Source organism: Cervus elaphus, chromosome 5 (genome assembly GCF_910594005.1).
Source record: "Cervus elaphus chromosome 5, mCerEla1.1, whole genome shotgun sequence".
Classification (NCBI taxonomy): domain Eukaryota; kingdom Metazoa; phylum Chordata; class Mammalia; order Artiodactyla; family Cervidae; genus Cervus; species Cervus elaphus.
The window spans coordinates 115514789-115536336 of NC_057819.1; the positions used below are offsets into that span (position 1 = coordinate 115514789).

Consider the following 21548-nt stretch of genomic DNA (forward strand, 5'->3'; position numbering starts at 1 on the left):
CCCGGCGGTGGACGAGTTTCAGTTTCAAAGGATTTGACGGGTGAGGACTTGCCTTCCATTCTGCTCGTGCTTTTTTCTGCTCTTCCGGTGTGGCTTGCTGCACGTGATTGCAGTGAACACAGGGTCCAATCCCGTCGACCTTGACAGCAGTAGGAGTGGTAAGGAGAACAACATAAGGGCCTTTCCATCTAGGTTCTAATACACAGGAGGGGGTCTTCCATACAGAATCTCAAAAGGAGTAAGATTCAGCTTATAAGGGGTGTTACGCGCCCGAAAGAGTGCGAAGGGAAGGAGGGTCACCCAGTCCCCGCCAGTCTCTATTGCCAACTTTGTCATTCTCTCAACCTGTCCTGAGCTCTGGGGATTATATTCGTCCCCAGAGCTTGGGCCAGCCCTTGTACAATCTGACTCACAAAGGCAGGTCCGTTATCAGAGCCCATAGTCACTGGCAGCCCGTACCTAGGCACTATCTCCTCTAAGATCTTTTTAGTAACCACTATTGCTGTCTCTCCCTTAGTGGGGAAGGCTTCCACCCACCCTGAGAAGTATCTACCAGAACCAACAGATAGCGATACCTGTACTTGCCTGGTCTTACCTCAGTGAAATTTATCTCCCAGTGTTGCCCTGGCTCTTCCCCTTGGTACCTCGTTCCCGTGTGCTGCCTTTTCCCTGTCCTCATCAGCTGGCACGCTTTGCAAGCCTGGATTATCTCTTGTCCAGTTGCATTTTCCTCAAACACTGATCAACATGCAGATTCAGTCCATATTTTTTGCTTTCATTTATCTACTGAGTGTACCCAAGCTTCTTCTTCAGAGACTCTGGCATCTCAGGGGGAGGAGGGCGAGGGAGCCTGAAGTAGACCGTCACAGAATCATAGATAAACTACTGTAGTGCAGTCAGAGTGCTGATCATGATGATGCGGGCAAAGAGTCCCTTCCATACACCTCTAAATCCAAGTCTCTTGAGGACCTGAGAGGCACTGCTACCCTTCTCTTTATTCAACACAGACACCACGGAATCAGCAACAGTACGTTCAAAGCAGGCAAACTTCATCATGGTGTATGGTATCTGTCTCATCCAAAGAGGAGCAACCCCCTTGTAGAACGCCTTTAAGCCTTCTTCCTTATACATTTTGGGAGCTGCATCCCTCAGAGTGTTAGCATAACCTGGCTGGGTTTGAATTCGAACCTTAGCAGTTTCCATAGGAGGAAGAGCAATGTCAGCAAAGAATTCAGCACTGGCAGAGGCAGCCAAATACAGTGATGTGCGCCACAGATAGGCATTCTCCTCTACAAGCATGTTGCTGTACAAAACCTTGAAGACTTCATAAAAGCCAAACTTGCAGAGCCCCTGCAGGGAGTAGCCAATGAAGGTCGGGGCCCATCCTTTGGCCAAACCATGGAAACCATCCTCTTTGAGTGTAACTGAAAATCTATTAAAAATGCCCTTGTACTTCTGTGGGTCCACCTGCATGCGGCATTTCACTAAATCCAGAGGAACAACAGCAGTGTGTGTCAGACCACAACTTAAGACCCCACCAAAGCCACACAGTGCATAAAACTTCACGGAGCCATATTCACAACTGTACTCTTCTACCGCGGCGGCTCCAGCTTTCCTTTGCCCGTCTTTTACATAGCTGCTCCCATCGGTGAACCATACTAGCTCACTGTTGTCTAGGGGTACATCAGTTAAGTCTTTTCGTGCCGTCAGGGCCTCCGCCAGTATCTCGCTGCAATCATGAAGCTACAAATAGCTGGAATGGCTTATTTGGGTTAGGCAGGGCAAGGGCTGGGGCTTCTAGTAGGGCCCGTCTGAGTGTCTGGAAAGCCTGTTTCATTGGCTCAGTCCAAGTCCAGTTTGGGGTCTCTTTACTTCCCTCATACAAGGGCCTGGCCTTCTCAGCAAACCCCATGATCCACAGTCTGCAATATCCAACAGTCCCCAGAAACTCTCTCACCTGGCGGGGGGTCTTGGGCTCTGGTATCTGCAATATTGTTTCCTTCATGGCCTGGGTTAGCCACCTTTGCCCCTGCCTGATTTTATACCCCAAATAGGTGACCTCTTGCCAGGCTATTTGTGTAGCAGAAGGACCTCTGGGTGGCAAGTCTGATATTCGTAGAGGTCCTCACTCAAAGCCTCATTAAACAAGGTAGGGGAGTTCTTGAACCCCTGTGGGAGGCGGGTACCGGTTGGCCTTCCCCCTCGGTCCACTCAAAGGCAAATATCTCCTGGCTCTGGGCCGCCAGGGGTAGGCTGAAAAAGGCATCTTTCAAGTCCAACACAGTGTACCAAGTGTACTCAGGCAGCAAACTGCTCAGGAGGGTATACGGGTTAGGGACAGTGGGGTGTATATCACTCACCCGTTTGTTGACTTCTCGAATCTGTCCCCCCTGACTTCTTCACTGGCAGTAAGAGTGTGTTCCAAGGGGATTGGCACCGCTTGAGAATTCCGGCACCCATGAGACGTCGAATGTGGGGAGTGATCCTCCACCGAGCTTCCTGGCTCATGGGGTACTGTCTCACCCTCACAGGAGTTGCCCCGGCCTTTAGCTCGATGACGACCGGATGTCTCTGTTTGGCCAGTCCCATCCCTGCCGTTTCAGCCCAGGCCAACGGGTATTTATTCATCCCTTAAGGCTAGGGATAAGACATGTATCAGCTGTCCAAGTCCATCCATGACTGTCATTCTCCCAGCTCTGTAGGAAAACCCAATGGCCTCTCCTTTCTTCCACAGAATCTTAGCATAATCAGTACTGCTATGACACAGGAATGGGATCTCATTTCTCTCCATTTCCTGCTTTAACCACTCTCTCCCCAAGAGTTCTCACTTGCTTAAGCCCCTCTCTAGAAGGGACAGATGTTTTCACAATATCATCAATAGCCCACCACTGATCAGCAAGGTAAAGTGCCACAGCTGTGAGTGAGTCCTCAGGTGCAAAAAGAGCAAGAACTTTCTGGGTCTGATCTCCACCATACAGAGGTACAAAGCCTACATTTGACAGGCTAATAGGAAAACATTCCGGATTTTCAGGGTCCCCACACCTCAGATCTAACATGTAATCTTCAGCAGAATTTTCCAGTTCCTCATGACTGCAATTATCCAACATATCCACAGGGAATGCCATCGGCCAAAATGAATCTGAGCATTAACTTTAGTCAACAAGTCTCTTCCAAGTAGAGGGGCTGGGCATTCTGGTATCACCAAAAACGAATGGGACTCCTGGTGGGTCCCCAGATTCTCCCAATCCCTCTATCTTTTGTAATTTCCTCCTGATTTACAAACGCTAACAGAACTGCAGCGCGTGACTCCTCAGCCTGGGAGTCCATAGGTGTATATTGCCTGAAAGCTTCCATCAGCCTCTCTAGGAAGGCTGCCGGGCTCTCAGTGGGCTCTTGCCTTACTAAATTTACCTTTGCCAAATTTGTCTGTTTCCTTGCTGCGGCCCGCAGGCCAGTCATCAGAGTCTGGCGGTACACTCAGAGACGCTCCCTACCTTCCGCTCGCTCAAAATCCCAGTTAGGCCACAACAGAGGAAACCCCTCGTCCACGAGATGAGGCTGGGCGGCTGGCCTCCCGTCGGCCCCTGGGACCCATTCCCGCACTTCTGCCAGAATTCGCTCCCATTCTTCTGTGGTGAAGAGCACCTGCAACAGCTGCTGACAATTGTAGTGAAAGGAGAGTTTCACCTGGTCGGGCTCTAGTTACTGAGGCTCACTTATTGTAGGGCCTTCAGAGTCCGCCAGAGTGTAGCCCTGGCCGGGACTCATCAATTGCCCCCACAACCATTCGCCTGTTCACTGAAACTCCTGAAAAGAGTAGGAACGAGACCAGAGACAATGCCAGCACACACACAAACACGGAGAGCCGAAGACAAACACACGGACAGACAAACGTCGGCCGACAACACAGAAAGCTTTCTCCTGTGCCAGATACCTTCCTGCTTCACAGCAGGGCCTCGGATTTACACTGGACTTCCTGTGCCAGATACCTTCCTGCTTCACAGCAGGGCCTCGGATTTACACTGGACTTCCTGTGCCAGATACCTTCCTGCTTCACAGCAGGGCCTCAGATTTACACTGGACTTTCCTGTCCTGCCTGAGACAATGCCGGCACACACACAAACACGGAGAGCCAAAGACAAACACACGGACAGACAAACGTCGGCCGACAACACAGCGCTGGGTTTTTGGGCCCCCTGAGTTTTCCTGAGCACCAGTGCTATTATCTATCCTTCCCCTCTGTCCTGGAAGTGTTCTCTTCCCCCGGTCAAGGGATCCCGGATGAGCCCCCAAATGTTATGCCCAATGTCCGAATCCCCGAGCGGGAAGAGAGAAGGCCTCCAAGACGATGCAACTGGCAAAAAGGGGAAGTTTATTACTGACTCGAGCCAGGGCCCTCTGCCGCATCCAACGCAGTGGTGCAGGTCAGAGAGCCCCGAGCCCAAGCTGTTACACAAATTTATAGGGTGAGCACAGGCCAGTTGGTAGTTGGTTTTAAGCGGATTGGTTACAAGTTTGCAAAGCAATTTCATTGGTCAAAACTTTCACGCGGGCGGGACTTTCCTGGGGGTTTCCGCCCCGTTCCTAATTTCCTAATTGGCAAACAGCGGTCAGTATTAAGTGAAAGCTAATTGGTCCTAATTGGCAAACAGCGGTCAGTGTTAAGCGAAAGGTAATTGGTTGTATCCAGGTGGCCTGATAATCTTACCAAGTAGGAAGGCCTACTCCTAATCTAAGCTGTGTTACTTCTGCTCGCCTCACACTATTATCTAAATAAATAGAGCTGTAACACTGAGCTGTAACACTGGTTTATTTAAGAGCTATAACACGGTCTGTTCGAGACCTGAGAGCTATAACACAGTCTGTTCTCCGAGAGCTGTGACCCGCCAAGGGGCTTTAATGTCCGTCACTCCAAATTTTTGTTGTGACAAGACAAAGAGCCGAGGAACATACACTCACATGACAATTCTAATTCAGTCTTTCCTGGTGGCGCACACGTGGCTCAGCCAAGATGGATGCTAGCAAGAGGGATTCTGGGAAGTGGACAGACAGGCAGTGTCTCCTCTCGACCTTTCCCAAACTCTTCCGGCTGCTGGTGGGTTATTAGTTCCGTATTCCTTATCAGGATCTCCTGTCATAAAACAACTCATGCAAATGGTTACTATGGTGCCTGGCCAGGGTGGGTGGTTTCAATCAGTGTGCTTCCCCTAACATTTGTGCTACAACTACTGAAGGCAATGGGTTTAGAGCCTGCACACAGAGAAGAGTAGTCCCCAACTGGCAGCAACTAGAGAAAGCCTGTGCGCAGAAAAGAGGATCCAGTGCAACCAAAAGTAAATATGTTAATAATAATTTTTGGGCCTCCCGATGCTTACCACAGGCTGTGTTCTTACACTGACTGTATAGAAAGAGGAGGCAGAGTAAATCCACCCCATATTCACCTCAGCCCAGGCAGGCCCTTTACCTGGTCTGTATTGTGAATGGGGAGACATGGAAAAAATAATAATAATAATAATAATTTTTGGAAAATTAGTTTAATTGGATTAAATACTTTGGATTGGATTAATTGCTTATTTGGATTAAAGATTTACTGAGCATGGCCATGCCCATCAGAACAGACCCAGTTCCCCCCACAGTCAGTCTCTCCCCTCATGAAGCTTCCATAAGCCTCTTATCCTTATCCATCAGAGGGCAGACAGAATGAAGACCACAATCACAGAAAACTATGCAAACTGATCACATGGACCACAGCCTGTCTAACTCAATGAAACTGAGGGAGGAAAGAAACAGGCCGAGCTGACTCCATTTTGAAAAAGAAGGAAAGTCCATCCTACACTTTTGGTGAGCTTTGGACTATGTGCCTGTTAGCCATGGGGATAACATACCTATGCCTGAACTGGCCTCCTGGACTGATAAACACCAGATTCCCTATCAAGGTTTCCCATCTCCAAAAAGAATGTAATAATCCCCCATGTAGTATCACCTTTGTAATCTTTATGGCACTGATTGGTGTAGGCTACAATGTGTAACCAGCTGACCCTTCTGATTATGAATCATGGCTATAACGTGACTGTATCTCCCTTTAACACTCTGCAGGCTAGGTTTAAGGAATTTTGGGATGTGGGCTTGAGCAGTACACTTAAGGTATATAAGGTTTTCACAAAGTCAGTCGGGGTCCTTGGCTAAGAGGAGACTCTTCCTTGGGCCTGCTGGTGTAATAAACTGCACTCCACAATCTGCATTGTCCTTCTGAGTAGTTTGTTTCCCGGAACGCGTGGCTACAACAAAACTGTGAGCCATGCAGTGTAGGGCCACGGGGTTATGGCAGAGAGTTCTGACAAAACATGGTCCACTGGAGAAGGGAATGGCAAGCCACTTCAATATTTTTGCCTTGAGAACCTAATGAACACTATGAAAAGGCAAAAAAATATGACTCTGAAAGATGAACTCCCCAGGTCCATAGGTGCCCAATATGCTACTTGAGAAGAGTGGAGAAATTGTTATAGCCACGCATTTCGGGAAGCAAACTCACTCAGAAGGACAATGCAGATAGTGGAGTGCAGTTTATTACAGCGGCAGGCCCAAGGCAGAGTTTCCTCTTAACCAAGGACCCCGACCAGCATTTGTGAAAATCTTTTATACCCCATGTGTACGTGTCCAAACCCACCACCCCAATTCCCTTGAGACTTACATAAACAAAGGAAGGGTAAATACAACTACAATAACCCCATCATTCACGTGTTATGTGTCCAAACAGTCAATAATCAATAAGCCCGCAGTTACATTCCAAACAGTTAATAATCAATAAGCTTGTGGTCACGTTCCAACCAGTTAAAAATCGATAAGCCTGTGATTACATCCTGATAGATACGGAAAAAGTTTATGACCTGTCCGGAGACAGGGGTGATTACGGTATGTTTCCTCTTAGGCGATGAGTAACCTGGATGTGATCTTCAAGATTCCCCTGTCTGGAGGGGGTCTTATCCTTCCATTGTCATTCCCACAGGCACTAAGCAGAGAGTTCAGAGTCCACTGGAGAGTCAGCAGAGCATAATCCTCACAGATAGGCCTGAGATGGAGTCCTGGCCCTATGAATTCCTTCTTCAAAATAACTCCAGAAAGAATAAAGGGATGGAGCCAAAGCGAAAACAACGCCCAGTTGTGGATGTGACTGGTGAGGGAGGTAAAGTCCGATGCTGAAAAGAGCAGTATCCAGAAACCTGGAATGTTAGGTCCATGAATCAAGGTAAATTAGAAGTAGTCAAATAGGAGATGGCAAGAGTGAACATCGACATTTTAGGAATCAGTGAACTAAAATGGACTGGAATGGGCGAATTTAATTCAGATGACCATTATATCTACTACTGTGGGCAAGAATCACCTCATAGTCAAAAAAAGAGTCCGAAATGCAGTACTTGGGTGCAATCCCAAAAATGACAGAATGATCTCTGTTCCTTTCCAAAGCAAAGCATTCAATATCACACTAATTCAAGTCTGTCTATGCCCCAACCGGTAATGCTGAAGAAGCTGAAGTTGAAAAGTTCCCTGAAGACCTACAAGACCTTCTAGAACTAACACCCAAATAAGATGTCCTTTTCATTATAGGGGACTGGAATGCAAAAGTATGAAGTCAACAAATACCTGGCAAATTTGGCCTTGGAGTACAGAATGAAGCAGGGCAATGGCTAATAGAGTTTTGCCAAGAGAACACACTGGTCATAGCAAACACCCTCTTCCAACAACACAAGAGAAGACTCTACACATGGACATCACCAGATGGTCAATACCGAAATCAGATTGATTATATTCTTTGCAGCCAAAGATGGAGAAGCTGTATACAGTCAACATAAACAAGACTGGCAGCTGCCTGTGGCTCAGACCATGAACTCCTTATTGCCAAATTCAGACTTAAATTGAAGAAAGTAGGGAAAACCACTAGACCATTCAGGTATGACCTAAATCAAATTCCTTATGATTATACAGTGGAAGTGACAAATATATTCAAGGATTCAGACCTGATAGAGTGCCTGAGGAACCATGGATGGACGTTTATGACATTGTACAGGAGGCAGGGATCAAGACCATCCCCAAGAAAAAGAAATGCAAAAAGGCAAAGTGGTTGTCTGAGGAGGCCTTACAAATAGCTGAGAAAAGAAGAGAAACTAAGGGCAAAGGAGAAAAGGAAAAATATACCCGTTTGAATTCAGATTTCCAAAGACTAGCAAGGAGAGATAAGAAAATTTTCCTCAGTGATAAGTGCAAAAAAAAATAGAGGAAAACACTAGAATGGGAAAGACTAGAGACCTCTTCAAGAAAGTTAGAGAAACAAAGGAAACATTTCCTGCAAAGATGGGCAAAATAAATAATAGAAATGGTATGGGCCTAACAAAAGCAGAAGATAAAAGAAGGGGTGGCAGTGGAGAAGGAAACGGCAGCCCACTCCAGTATTCTTGCCTGGAAAAGTCCATGACAGAGGAGTCTGGCGGGCTGAAGGCCATGGGATTACATAACTGAGCATGTGTGCCCGAGGGTGGAGGGAGATGGGTTGGTAGCAACAAAGTGGTAGAACTAAAAAAAAAAGGGGGGGGGGGAGGGGTGGCAAGAATACACAAAAGAACTATTCAAAAGAGATCATGACCTAGATGACCAGGATGGTGTGATCACTCCCCTGGAGCCAGATAATTATATTATGATTATATAGTTTGGGGGCTCCCTAGTGGGTCAGACAGTAATCAATCTGCCTACAATGCAGGAGAATCTGCCTGTAAGGCAGGTTTGATCCCTGGGTCGGGAAGAACCCTGGAGAAAGCAATGCAGTATTCTTGCAGCGAGAATACCAGGCACAGATGAGCATGCTGGGACTACAGTCCATGGGATCACAGCAGGCTTGCAGTTGAGCGGCCAAGAAGGCAGGTCAGCTGTGATGGGGCACGGCCTTATGGCAAGGAGTCCGCAGCAATCTGGACTGGGAGAAATCCTCCCACTCTCTCTCCCGGAGCTTCCCATCAAGCCGAGGAGGCCTACGTGGAAGCCTTCTTGGCGAGCAGCTGGCGGAAGAGCAGCCAAATTGTGTCGCGAATATCTTGGCCCCCTGTCCAGCAATGCCAAATAAAAATACCGAGAGAGTCTGAGGGAGACGGAAAAGAGTGACTGCAGGGACTTCTCTGGCAGTACAGTGGTTAAGACCCTGCGCTCCCAATGTAAGCTAGGCCGCGGGTTCTATCGGTACTGGAGGAACTGAGTTCCCACATGAGCCGTAGAAGAGCCCGGGTAGCCAAAAAGAAAAAGAAAAGAGACCATGGAAAGAAAGCCATAGTAAATCACGACGAATTAAAATCTAGAAAGTAAAAAGAGAACTTCAACACAGCCGACTCATCTGTGTCTGTGTACACAATAAATAACAGTAAGATGATGAGTGGTGGGTGGGTACGTAGCTATGTGTTCGGGGGAAAAAAATCTTAAGAAGAAAAAGAAATGCCGGAAAGAAAAACCCGCTTGGAACGGTTTGCGTCTTTCTCGGTCTGGGCGTTTCCGGGAGCGTTGGGCCACGCGCTTGTTTCGGTTCCACCGCAAGACGGCGCACACGGGGAGCAGGAAGAAGGCGTGCGTGTGGGCGGGGCATGCAAATTTATCGTCTGTCTGCTGGTGCGGGGGTGCCGTGGGAGAACAGAAAGCCTAAAGGCGCCCAACAAGCGAAACGATCCGACGAACGATGGACGTCTTAGAAGTTGTGGCACTAGGACACCGTGCAGTCTAGGGGAGAGGGCGGGCCTTCGTTTGAGGCTGACTTTGCTCACCGTGAGCTTAATGGAGGTGAGGAGAGGGTGGTAGCGGCCAAGGCCAAGACGGTGGTATCGCTTCTCGGCCTTTTGGCTAAGATCAAGTGTAGTATCTGTTCTTATCAGTTTAATATCTGATACGTCCTCTATCCGAGGACAATATATTAAATGGATTTTTGGAGCTGGGAGTTGGAATAGGAGCTTGCTCCGTCCACTCCACGCATCGACCTGGTATTGCAGTACTTCCAGGAACGGTGCACCCCCTTCGGGGAATAATCTGTGTGTATCAAAAGCAGACTGACTGCGAGGTGGGCTGGGCGGGTTCAACAGTGGTAGTTTAGCGAAACTTGCTGTTGGTTCTCAGTTGCCATTGCAGTTACTGTTGCTGGCTTTTCTTAGCAGCCACTGGCCGCCGAGTCGTTGTAGGGCACTGACTTTGAGAGCCTGGTACATGTGTCGGGCTCGGGCACGGGCACGGCGCATAGCTACTCGCCCCTGGACAAGCAGGGGAAGGTTTTCTTTGCCTGGGTTTTCTTCGTTTCTTTCAACGTCTCGTACAGGCTGTTCCCCGTTGAATCTTTTTGCTTTTCTGCGAGACTCAAGCAAGTGCTGATACTGGCGCTGGGTGAAAGCGGCCTTGATGCTTGATCCTCGGGCCAACTGGGGTCAGGGTCCTCCCTAGCCGCAGCCAAATGGAATCGCGTGCGGGGTGCGTCGTTCACAGTTTCCAACGCTCGGGGAGCCTTCATCACGTTGAAAGAAGGCAGGAGAGGATGGCCGCCGCCGCCCAGGACTCATACCTGGAGTCAGTTCTGACCGGCTGCTCCATTTTGGTGAAGAGCGAGCGCGCTCCTTTTAGCCTGTCAGCTGCACAGATTTCCTCATTTTGAGGGGTTGGAGTTTTTCTAAATCCAGAAAATCTAGCCGTCTATCACTTAGCGGAAAGCACACGATGGTGGTATTTTTAGAGCCAGAGGTTTTGACTGTATAAGGTCAAGACCGGTTGGCCTTGAAAATGGAACGTCTTCATTATTTCCTGCTACAACAGTTCTCTCAGGAACACGAACATTTCACGTAATCCCACTAGCATTTAAGCCTCCTCCTTGGAATCCTTGTTCCAGCTCAGCACTTGGTGTAGTGCTTTCATTTCCCCCTCATTCGCTAATTAATACCTTCCGTGTATTCCTTTTCATACTGAGGAATTCGACTAGCTTCCGCCATCTGAGCAGCAGTGGGAGAAAGCTCTCTCCCTCACTAAATGTCTACCAACTACTGCTTGCTTTCGGGCATTACGTGTAAATCCTTTTGAGTTGCTTCAAAGTATGCCCGTGCTTGCACTTAGAGCCACTTTTGTGCCCCTGAGGCCCGCTGGAGGGTCTCCGCCTCAGGGCCTCAGCTAGCTGAACCTTAACCTCCCCCTCCTCCAAACGTCTTAATGGAGTGTCACTAAACTGCGGCCCCTTTCAAAACTACACGTAGTAAGAACAAGTTACCGAACGCGGGCGCCTTTAAGCAAAAAAAAAAGGGGGGGGGGGGGGGGGGGGCGGGAAGCTTCTGCGGCTAGAAATGGAAACCCATACCTCTAAAACGAAGCAAACTCTCGGTAGAAAGCCTCCCAGCGAGCAATCTCCCCTCTCAGAGATTTAAAAAAGAAAAAAAAAAAAAAAAAAAAAGCCTGGATCATCTATACCTGCGAAGAATACAGAATGCTTGCTTCATCTAAACCCGTGAAGAACGCAATGAGATCAAAAAGCTCCTCCGCAAGCGCTGGGAACTAAGAAGTGAGGAAAGAAAACACCGACTTCGGAAGACCTACGGTACTCTGATCATTTCTTATCTCGACACGTGCAGGCTTTGCAAGCCACCTCTAAACACGTCTGTTTTTGTTGTACCAGTATTAGTTTCCCCCGAGGGGGGTGCACCGTTCCTGGAAGTACTGCAATACCAGGTCGATGCGTGGAGTGGACGGAGCAAGCTCCTATTCCAACTCCCAGCTCCAAAAATCCATTTAATATATTGTCCTCGGATAGAGGACGTATCAGATATTAAACTGATAAGAACAGATACTACACTTGATCTTAGCCAAAAGGCCGAGAAGCGATACCCATTAGCTCCGCCTGGCCGCAGCCGCCCTCGCTCCATCCCCATTCAACCCACGGTGAGCACCCTCAACCACACTCCTTGTCTGATTCCTTTTGCGTCGTCGACAGTGCTTTCATCGGACTCCTGTGCAGACTTTTTTGTCCTCTACCTTTGTGAGGACAAGTTCTATGTCCTTAACTGTTCCGTCATTCCCGCGCCGAACAGCCATTTCTAATCTGCATGCTCCGCCTTCTGCCGCCCGAGGGGGCGCGGCTACCGCGGGCGGACTCCACCCTCCGGACCGCCTCCTCGCTCCCCGAGCCCACACCAGACCCGGAGCCCGCCTCCCGGCCTCCTGGCCCCGTGCGCTTCCTGCGGCAGACCCCACCCAGGGGCGGCTGCCGGAGACGGCGAGGGAAGCGCTGACACGGAAGCAGCTCTCACGGATCGAGCCCCGGAAACCAAGAGCTCGCTTTTGTCGCTCGTTCCCCGGCTCGCGCTGCACTCGCAACCGTTGCCTCCTACACGCTGAGCTAGTGCCCGACGCCCGTCACGGTGTCCGCGGCTCTAACGGCCAGCACCACACCCCCTCGCCCCTCCTTGCTCCGGGCCGCTCTGCTCGCGTCCGTGTTCACCCGCCGGTCTTCTGCCCGACAGTTCGGGCCCCCTGGTGCGGCGGGGTGGGGGTGGGGGGGGACTCGTCCTGAGAAGCGATGTCCTGGGGGACAGTCGTTGGAATGGAACCCTGCCCGTCGCGATCACTTGGCAGCTCCGTTTCTCACTGCGTGATGCGCTCCCGTGGAATTTGCTCCAATCCGGGTGCACGGACTGAAGGGTCTGCGAAGCGCGTCCGGCTCCGGGGCACCGCGCCCTGCGGAGGCCGCTCGGGTGCCCCTTGTGCCCTCAAGGCGGTGCGGGGCCGTGGCGGTCCCGGCCACCCTCGCCGCAACGGAGCCTTGAAGCTCGGGAGATCGGGGACGGCGACTGGAAGAGCAGGGCAGGCGTTCTCCGGCAGCGCCTCGTCCCCCAGCCTCGCCAACAACCCCGCGTGGCCTCAGACTTGGGACTGCTTTTTCGGTGGCGGGAGTGGGTAGGGGGGGAGCGCGAGGGGTGGATTTCTTAGGTGCAAACGGTGCTCCAGCCTGGCTCGGATGTGCGGTTTTCTCTCGTGGGTAAATAAAGTTGAGGGTCCCCTCCTGTTCCAGAGAAGCCTTTACATTTTCTCTCTGTGAGCTATTAATAACCTCCCTGTCGGTGGTCTTCGACCCTCTTCCCTATTCCTGCTGGCTTTTCAGTTGGGCTTTGCTTAAGGTGATGACGATTGCATTGTTTAAAGGTTCCGTTTTTATATCGTCCTATTTATCCATTTAAAGAAGATATCGTTTCCATTTTGAGCCGAAAGGGCTTATGAAATAATTTCCTAAATCTTCCTCTAGGTCGTCGTCTTCTTCTCCCTCAACATCTACATCGTCCAGCCGGGAGGTGCTTTCCCGGGCTTGGGTGGTGGTGGTCAGTCGCGCCCGACTCTTCGCGACCCCGTGGACTGTAGGCCTGCCAAGCTCCTCTGTCCATGGAATTTTCCAGGCAAGAATCCTGGAGCGGGTTGCCATTTCCTGTTCCTCCTCCAGGGCATCTTCCCCACGCACGGATGGAACCCGCGCCTCTTGCGTCTCCCGCATCTGCAGGCGGATTCTTGACCACTGCCCCACCTTCCTCTGGAGCACGGTGTGAATGAGCAAATTTCCCCTTCATACCACCTGTTTGAGATGCCGCCTGTAAGCCTCAGCGGCATCCCATGTGCATTTTGGAGTCATAGGCCTGGACGTGCCTTTAAAATGTAGCAGAACTCACGGACCTAACCACCTTTGATACGCCGAGGCCCCGGGTTGACCTCTCCCGTCCGTGCAGACGGTGGGTGGTACACCCAGTCAGACAGAGCCCGACGCTGAGAGGTGACCCTTCAAGGCCAAGTAGGAATCCCTTACACGAATGACCCTTCTCCGGAGAACGGATGCCGGCTCCGGCAGCGACGGGCAATGTGGAGGGGACCGGCCCTCTGCCCGACCAGGAGTCCGAGTGAGAAGGCTCCTGCCTTTACCCCTGGGACGTGGGTTTGCCTGACAGGACACAGCTGTGAGTGTCGGAGCTGGGGTCCGGGCTGCCCGCCTTCACCCCCGGTTCTGACAAACAGACGACCGGTCACTCACCACCCGAGACTCGACCCACCAGGGCCTGTGCTGGGACCCAGGGCCAGACACCGCTCCTGTTGCCCGGACTTGTCCCGCCCGGGAGCCGAATGGCCAGGACCCCCGGCGTGATGAGGAGGGGACCCTGTGTGCGCTCAGTCGCTCGGTCCCGTCCGACTCGTTGCGACCCCCATGGACGGTAGCCTGCCGGGCTCCTCTGTCCATGGACTTTTCCAGGCGAGTAACTGGAGCGCGTTGCCATTTCCTACTCCAGGGGATCCTCCCGACCCAGGGATCGAACCCCCGTCTCCTGCGTCTCCCGCCCTGGCAGGCGGATTCTTTGCCACCGCGCCACCTGGGAAGCTCTTGAGGGACCTGCTGAGAGGGTGGACGACTCGGTGCGGCTCCCACCTGGTGGGACCTCCTCAGGGCTCCAGGCCTCTCCCGGGTGGCTCGGGATCCCTACCCGGACACACCCAATGAGTGACCAGGTGCGAAGGACAGACAGGAAGCCAGCCCAGTCAGGAAGGCCTTCCTGACCCGGGAGACGGCCTCCAGGACAGGTTAGAGTTTCGCTGGGGGCGCTGGCGGTGCGCGGGCCGGTCACATTGACAGAAGGGGGGAACCTGGGGGCAAGAGCCTCCGGGAGGCGCTTGGCACGAGCGTCGGCCGGAACGCAGAGGTGCAAAGCCAGGGGGCGCGCTGGGCGAAGGAGGGCCGTGGCCTGCACCCCGCCGACCCGCCGAGACGCTGCGAGGGTGTGAGCTGGGCCTCACGGCTGCTCCGGGGAACGCCTGCTGCGAGTGGGCTCTCTCTTACACTCCTCATCCCCCAACCCCACGTCTCTCCCCTCACAGGCTCCTTCCGTATCCCAGACTGGGCCGGCTGGGTTCAGCTTCTCTGGGGGGGGAACCAGCACGGCCCTGCTGTGCCCCACCTTTACCCAGGCCGGAGCCCTCCTAGCTCAGATCAAGGCGCTTCTGTGACCCCTCTGTACGGTGCCCGTGTCCAGGCGGCTCTCCACCCGAGCTTCACCGAGGAGAAAGCAGCTGGCGGTGTGAAACAGAGGGTCTGACTCTGCCTTGAGGGTCTGCCCGAGAGCTGCTAAGCCTCGCCCTTCCCTCGTCCCCTCTCACGCCGGACCCCGGCAAGCTGATGAGAAAAGCCTCACGACGGCCGCCCCTCTGCTCAGCACTATCCACTTAAAAAAAGAAAGAAAGAAAAAAAATCCACAACCTAAAAGTCGAGACTTGTGTTTTATTCGGCGGGAATATGTAGGACCTCAAGCCCCGCAGTCAGCGTCTGAAGCGACCCTGAGAGAACCGCCAGGAGGAGGTGGGCGGTGGGGGGAGGAGCCAGGTGACACCCAAGGTTTGCCACAAACAAAGGGCGGGCGGTCTGAACGTCAAGGGGTGTCTCCTGTTCTGTACATGGAAGAAAACCAGGCATCCCGGGTGTAAGGACCTTAGCGCTTTTCTATACCTGGGGAGATGCTCGAGTCTGGGCTCACGGAAATCACTCCTTTGACACGCATCTCGGCTCTCTGGGGCCACCGTCCTGTGGTTTTCACATCCTGGGCTTCCTCGGGGCTCACCTGGAGGCAGTGGCTGTGGTGGGATGGCCGCTAGACGGCAGGTATTCTCTCAGTCCTGAGCGCCCGCGGGGCTCACCGGCTCACCTTCCCGTGACGGCCGCAGTCGCTGGTGACTGTGACGTCCTCGTTTACTGATGTGGAGGGAAGTGTTCCACTGCTCACCACCATCGGAACACCGACCTGGCCTCCTTTCCTGGCTCTTGGTCTGCCGCGGAGAGCCACCCCGCTCTCCCTGGGAAGCCTCCTCATGGGACTTGTCAATCTCTTCGGGGGGAATCTGGCGGCGGGGGCGGGTGGGTGGGGGTGGGGGGGGTCACCGGTCTCCGCACGCAGGACAAATTTGGGGGTAGGGGGATGGGGAGATGCGACCCGGAATCTATGGGGCTTGCGCTCAACGTTTTCCAGGACGGATCCACAGGCCTCCCCACCGGACTGGGCGGACTCCCGTCCGTGACACAACCCTCGAATTCGGTGTTTCCTCACCCGTCCACTGTCCACCAGAGTGCCTGTGGCGGGTTATACCCAAAACCGGTCTGGTGCTGTCCCACGCCGATTTCGACCGGCATCGGCAGGAGTGCATCGGACCCTTTCCCTGTCTCGGAGAAGTCCGTGTGTCAGAACACGAGGGCGTCTTGGCAGGGCTTCCGGATGCACGCCGGGCAGCGGGAGCGAAGCCCTTGACCTCAGACCGGGACTCGAACCCGGACAAGCGCAGGCTGGGACACCAATCCACGCGGCTGGGCCTCCGACCCAGCCAGAGCCCATCGTACCTGGTTTCAAGACCCGATGAAGCTCAGGTTCTCCACGTCCTATCGCAGAAAGAATTCAGTGAGAGACAAAGTGATAGGTAAGAAGTGGATTGATTCCGAGAGAAACACACTCCATAGGCAGAGTGTGGGCCATCCCAGAGGGCGAGTGTGGCGGCCTCCAAACGTGGCGTGGTTAGCTTTCATGGGCCGGGTAATCTCCTAGGCTAATGAGCTGATCAGCTGCTAGGCTAATCAACCCTGAATATTCATTGGAAGGGCTGAGGCTGAAGCTGAAGCTCCAATGCTTTGGCCACCTGAGGCGAAGAGCTGACTCACTGGAAAAGCCCCTGATGCTGGGAAAGATTGAAGGCGGAAGGAGACGGGGACCACAGAGGATGAGACGGTTGGGTGGCGGCCTCGACACAAAGGACGTGAGTTTGAGCCAGCTCTGGGAGATGGTGAAGGACAGGGAAGCCTGGCGAGCTGCAGTCCGTGGTCCCAAAGAGTCGGGCTGACCCAGCGACTGGGCACCGACGGTGAGTGGGAGGATCATTCCAACTATTAGGGGAAAGGGGTGGAGGTTTCCAGGAATTGGGCCACTGCCCACTTTTTGGTCTTTTGACAGTGCCTTGGAACTCTCATGGCGCCTCTGGGTATGTCCTTTAGCTTGCTGCTTGAGAATCAAGGTCCGCTTGAAGTTGAGTTCTCTGCCAGCTTAGACCCCATGGACTGTAGCCCGCCAGGCTCCTCTGTCCATGGGATTCTCGAGGCAAGAATACTGGAGGGGGCAGCCATTCCCTTCTCCAGGGGATCATCCTGACCCAGGCATCGAACCCGGTCTCCTGCACTGCAGGCAGATTCCTTTTACCATCTGAGCCACCAGGGAAGCCCATCTTAGACCCATGTGATTCTAATGAGTGTTTGTTGTGTCCTCGGGCTGTGCCATTCTTTCAAAAGCTATGCCCTGCCCCCTTCCCTTCTGTTTCGGAAACACCTGTGGAGCTTGGAAGTACAGCGAGACTTGGGCCCCGCCTGAGAGTCTGGTCCGATTGATCTCGGGAGACCTAGGCCTGCAGTGGCTTGGGTTCCCAGCCGGAGGTTGGGGCTGGGTCGCAGCGGTGAAAGCACCGGGTCCTAGCCTCTAGACCCGTGGTCAGTGACAAGGACCCCTGGCCCTTCGGCTCTGCGGAAAGGAATCCCCACGGAGACGGAAAGTGGTGAAACAAGTGGGGCACTTATTGAGAGGAAAAGAGTACGCTATGTGTGGATAGGCACGCGGGCAGACGCAGAGGGAGAGTCCCTGAGTCGCGCCCTTGTGGTGGCTTGAATTACTTTTTTAGTTTACTTTTTAGATCTTTCGGCCACAAGGCGTGTGGGAATCGTAGCTCCCCCACCAGGGATGAAACCCTCACCCTCTGTGTTGGAAGGCAAAGTCTTCACCACTGGACCACCAGGGAAGTCCCTTGAATTGCTTTTGTGAGGCATTTCTCCAGGTTTCCGTTGGCCGATCATTTGGATCTGCCTGGTTCACAGGCCATATTTGGTATATCTCAGGGTCCTTCTACAGGTGTGCATGCATCTCTTAGCCAAAGTGGATTCTACCGGCCTGTGGGTAGCCTGGCATTCGTTCGCATCACTCCCCTTTGACCTCCGAGGAGCCGTTCTGTACCTGTGTGGTCAGGGAGGTGTCCCGACTTCCAGAAAGAGAAATGTGTGGTCTGGGCGGGGCCCAGCCCGCTCGCCCTCATTGCCCTGCCCTTCTCCTCTTGGACCTTTTGGTCAATAGAGAACACATCTGAAACAACTGCTTTACCCCGGGGTGGAGGTGGGGAGCGGCAGGTACCTCCTGCCTCACCACGGCCGGACGGTGGTGCCTGGTGCCCGGGACCCAAGTACGACTGCGACGAGAGCCCTGGACACCACCCCACCCCCACCCCCACACCCCCGCCCACAGGAGGTCTAGAAGGGAAAACTTTCCTCCCCTGTGAGGAAAGACCTTTGCGGGTAGGACGTCACTGGCCTGTCATTTGTTTGGTCGGGCCCAGCCAGCCTTAGGGCTACCTGTAGGAACCTGACTTCAATCGCCTACATCGGAGGGGGTGTCCAAGCTATTCTCTTACGTGGCCACGTTGGGTGGTATTTCTACCAGAGGATGGTCACCGTCCAACTAACCGTCGGCTGGGGTCGACGTGAGGGGCGGAGGGCGAGTGAGTGAACCAGGCACATCTAGGAAACCGTCCAGGGTAGAACCAATTCTGACTCCGTGTTGGATCTGTTTCTTGGACTTCAACCTTGGGTTTCTGTTGCTTTTGTTATTATCGTGATACACAATGGCCTGCCCCCAGAGAACCCTGCCTCTCTGCCCGTCTGTTAAAGTGTCTTCGGTCGGCTCCCAGGAGGGCTGATCTGACCCTACCCACCTGTGTGCACGACTCCAAGAGAGATGAGATCTGCACATCCCCTCCCCAAGGCTGGCCATTCCAAGAGATGTTTTTGCAGGACTGATGGCCCCTTTTAGTTTATTCCTCACCGCCTCTCCCTCTCTCCTCGGCCTTTTTTGTACGTTGCTTCCTCACCGCTTCCCTCTCTCTGGTTCCATGAAAGAACCTGGCCTCTAGACCCCAATAAGATGGCTATTTTGAGGCATGAGTCTGCCATCCTCTCTGGGACTAATTAGAGTCTGTACCAGAAACAAACGGCAGCAGATATATGGGAGATTTGGCAGATGACCGAGTTTCAGGAGATGTGGAGGCGCTTGGGAGACAGAAGAGATGGGGGCGAGGCACGAGAGAGGAGGATGGAGCCTGATGAGACTCACCCTGATAGATTCAGACCTGAGTGTCGGGGCTTCCAAAATCTCTGTTGGCTGCGAGTTTAGCACAGCGCCTTCTGTACAAAGCACACAGGAGAAGACCAAAAGTTCAGACAGGAACGACTCAATCCTCTGGCACAATAGAAAAGACCGTTCCAGAAACCAGTCCGCAGATAAAAACAACAACAACACGGGGCGGGTGTGGGGGGATCTTCCAAACAAAACCTAAAGGTTAAAGAATCAAAAGATTGACTCCTTAGAAAAGACCTGATGCTGGGAAAGACCAAAGGCAGGAGGAGAGAGGGAGGATAGAAGATGAGAGAGATAGTCGGACGGCATCACCCATATGAGTCTGAGCAAGCTCTGGGAGTTAGTGACGAACAGGGAAATGTCATGGTCCGGGCGCCCAGGTTGGAAAAGAATTTCCAGACATGAGACAGAACGAGAGGGAAATAAAGTTTATTAAAATGGGAGACACTGTTGGAACAGCGGGCCAGCTCAAGAGAGAGCCGACGTTGAACGTGGGTCCTTTGTTCACATTTATACCCAGGGTACACGGAGTGGGATAGGGGTCTTGGGGGTCATTTGCTGATTGGATGAGGCACATATAGTGGGTTGGAGGGAAGACCAAGGCAAATATCTTCTCCCTATGGCGTAGGAGGGGAGACAGGTTATACTGCTCACAAGGACCTGAAATCCATTAATGGTTACAGCATGGGGGAAGGAAACGGCGATAAGGGTCTTGCTTTCTGTTCCTGCATTCCAAAAAGACCCTCCTAGGTCTTACCTGCGCTTCCCGCCTTGGGTCACCACAGGAAATGGACAGGGAAAAGCAGGACTAAGCAATTGGATCAAACTGAAAGAATCAAAATCAGCCTAGAAGAAAACAAAACTAAGACAGGGAAAAAGCTGCACAGACCCCACCGAAGCCCAAGTGAAAAACACAAAAGAGAAATCTCCCGAGGAGGAAAACCAGGAAAGGAACAAGTCTACCATTTGGGGGTGCCAGTTTTGTTCTCGGAGGGAGTGCACCGTTCCTGGGAAGTGCTGCGACACACTGCAGGCTCCGATGCCAACTCCTTGCTCCAAAAACTCACTTAACTGGTATTGTTCCCAGAGGGAGGAGGTATCCGGCATTACGTTGGTAAAGAACAGATACTACACTTGATCTTAGCCTAAAGGTGGAAAAGCAGTGGTGCTTTCTCGGGCAGGTGGTCACCATCCTCCCCTCCTCTCCATTCGGCTCACCCTGAGCGACCTAGCCAAGGCTCTCTAGCCCGTGTCCTCTCCAGACCAGTGACACTGAACTTGTTCTCCACATTCTGGTCGATTCTCACATCTCTTTTGGCTCCCTGGCCTGCTCCCATGAACCGCCCTCCTCCACCCTGAGGGCGTGACCAGCATCCTCAGGCTCCGCTCAGGCGTCACAGGTGCCAGCTCTGGTCCGAAGGCGGGGGGAGTGCGCTTGGGGTGCGGGAGCTGCAGGACCAGAACGGTCCGCGAAGCCTGAAGTGAGCCCCGGGGCCGTGGCTGTGCATCCGGGGGAGCCGCGTGAGCCCGAGGCTGCCAGACACCTGACTCCTTCCCAGGGTCCTGGCCGGGCTCCTTAACTGGTACCCTGGGATGGTAGCTCAGCTGGTAAAGAATCCACCAGCAGGAGACCCCGATTCGATTCCTGGGTCGGGAACCTCCTCCGGAGAAGGGACAGACTACCCACTCCAGTATTCTTGGGCTTCCGTGGTGGCAACATCTGCCTGCAAGGGATCTGTGGGAGACCTGGGGTCCATCCCTGGGTTGGAAAGATCCCCTGCAGAAGAGAACGGCTACCCGATCCAGGATTCTGGCCTGGAGAATTCCACGGACAGAGGAGCCTGGTGGACTCCATGGGGTCCAGTGCATGGGGTCGCCAAGAGTCGGACACGACTGAGCGACTTTCACATGGCCGGGCGGGCGCACTTGTCTTTTCTCAGTTCTCTGCACAGCCGCTAGAGAGCTGCAGGGTCTGTGAGACTAGCAGAGTCGGCCCTCCCCTAGTTCTGTCAACCTAGTTCTGTCCTAGTTCTGTCCCCTAGTTCTGTCAACCCTGAGGGGAAAGACCCCCACCCGCCCCCCGGGGATGGCCCCACGGGACAGCCGCCTGGCAGTCGCTGCCCTGCGTTCTTTGCTGTGATCACACCCACCTGGATACTGGACACCCTAGAGAGGATCGGCGCTGTCATCATCCTCGTGTCACTGTCGTGATCCATGAGACCAGAGAGGCTAAGAAGCTTGCCCTGGTCACACAGCTAGCGGGCAGCTGACCTGCGGGGTGGACCACGGTGTCCCAAGACCTCGCCCGCTTCTGGA

The 21548-nt window shown here is 53.1% G+C and overlaps 3 non-coding genes and 2 pseudogenes across 3 annotated transcripts; 2 read left to right on the forward strand and 3 right to left on the reverse strand.

Moving 5' to 3' along the window:
• Positions 1 to 778: 778 nt before the first annotated feature.
• LOC122693245 lies at positions 779 to 3125 on the reverse strand (annotated as a pseudogene).
• A 2233-nt stretch (positions 3126 to 5358) lies between these two features.
• LOC122695904 lies at positions 5359 to 5494 on the forward strand. The gene has a single exon (XR_006341640.1). It is a non-coding gene; the product is annotated as a small nucleolar RNA SNORA51 (small nucleolar RNA).
• A 4359-nt stretch (positions 5495 to 9853) lies between these two features.
• LOC122695955 lies at positions 9854 to 10044 on the forward strand. The gene has a single exon (XR_006341679.1). It is a non-coding gene; the product is annotated as a U2 spliceosomal RNA (small nuclear RNA).
• A 1646-nt stretch (positions 10045 to 11690) lies between these two features.
• LOC122695962 lies at positions 11691 to 11881 on the reverse strand. The gene has a single exon (XR_006341685.1). It is a non-coding gene; the product is annotated as a U2 spliceosomal RNA (small nuclear RNA).
• An 8342-nt stretch (positions 11882 to 20223) lies between these two features.
• On the reverse strand, positions 20224 to 20396 carry LOC122695695 (annotated as a pseudogene).
• Positions 20397 to 21548: the final 1152 nt, after the last annotated feature.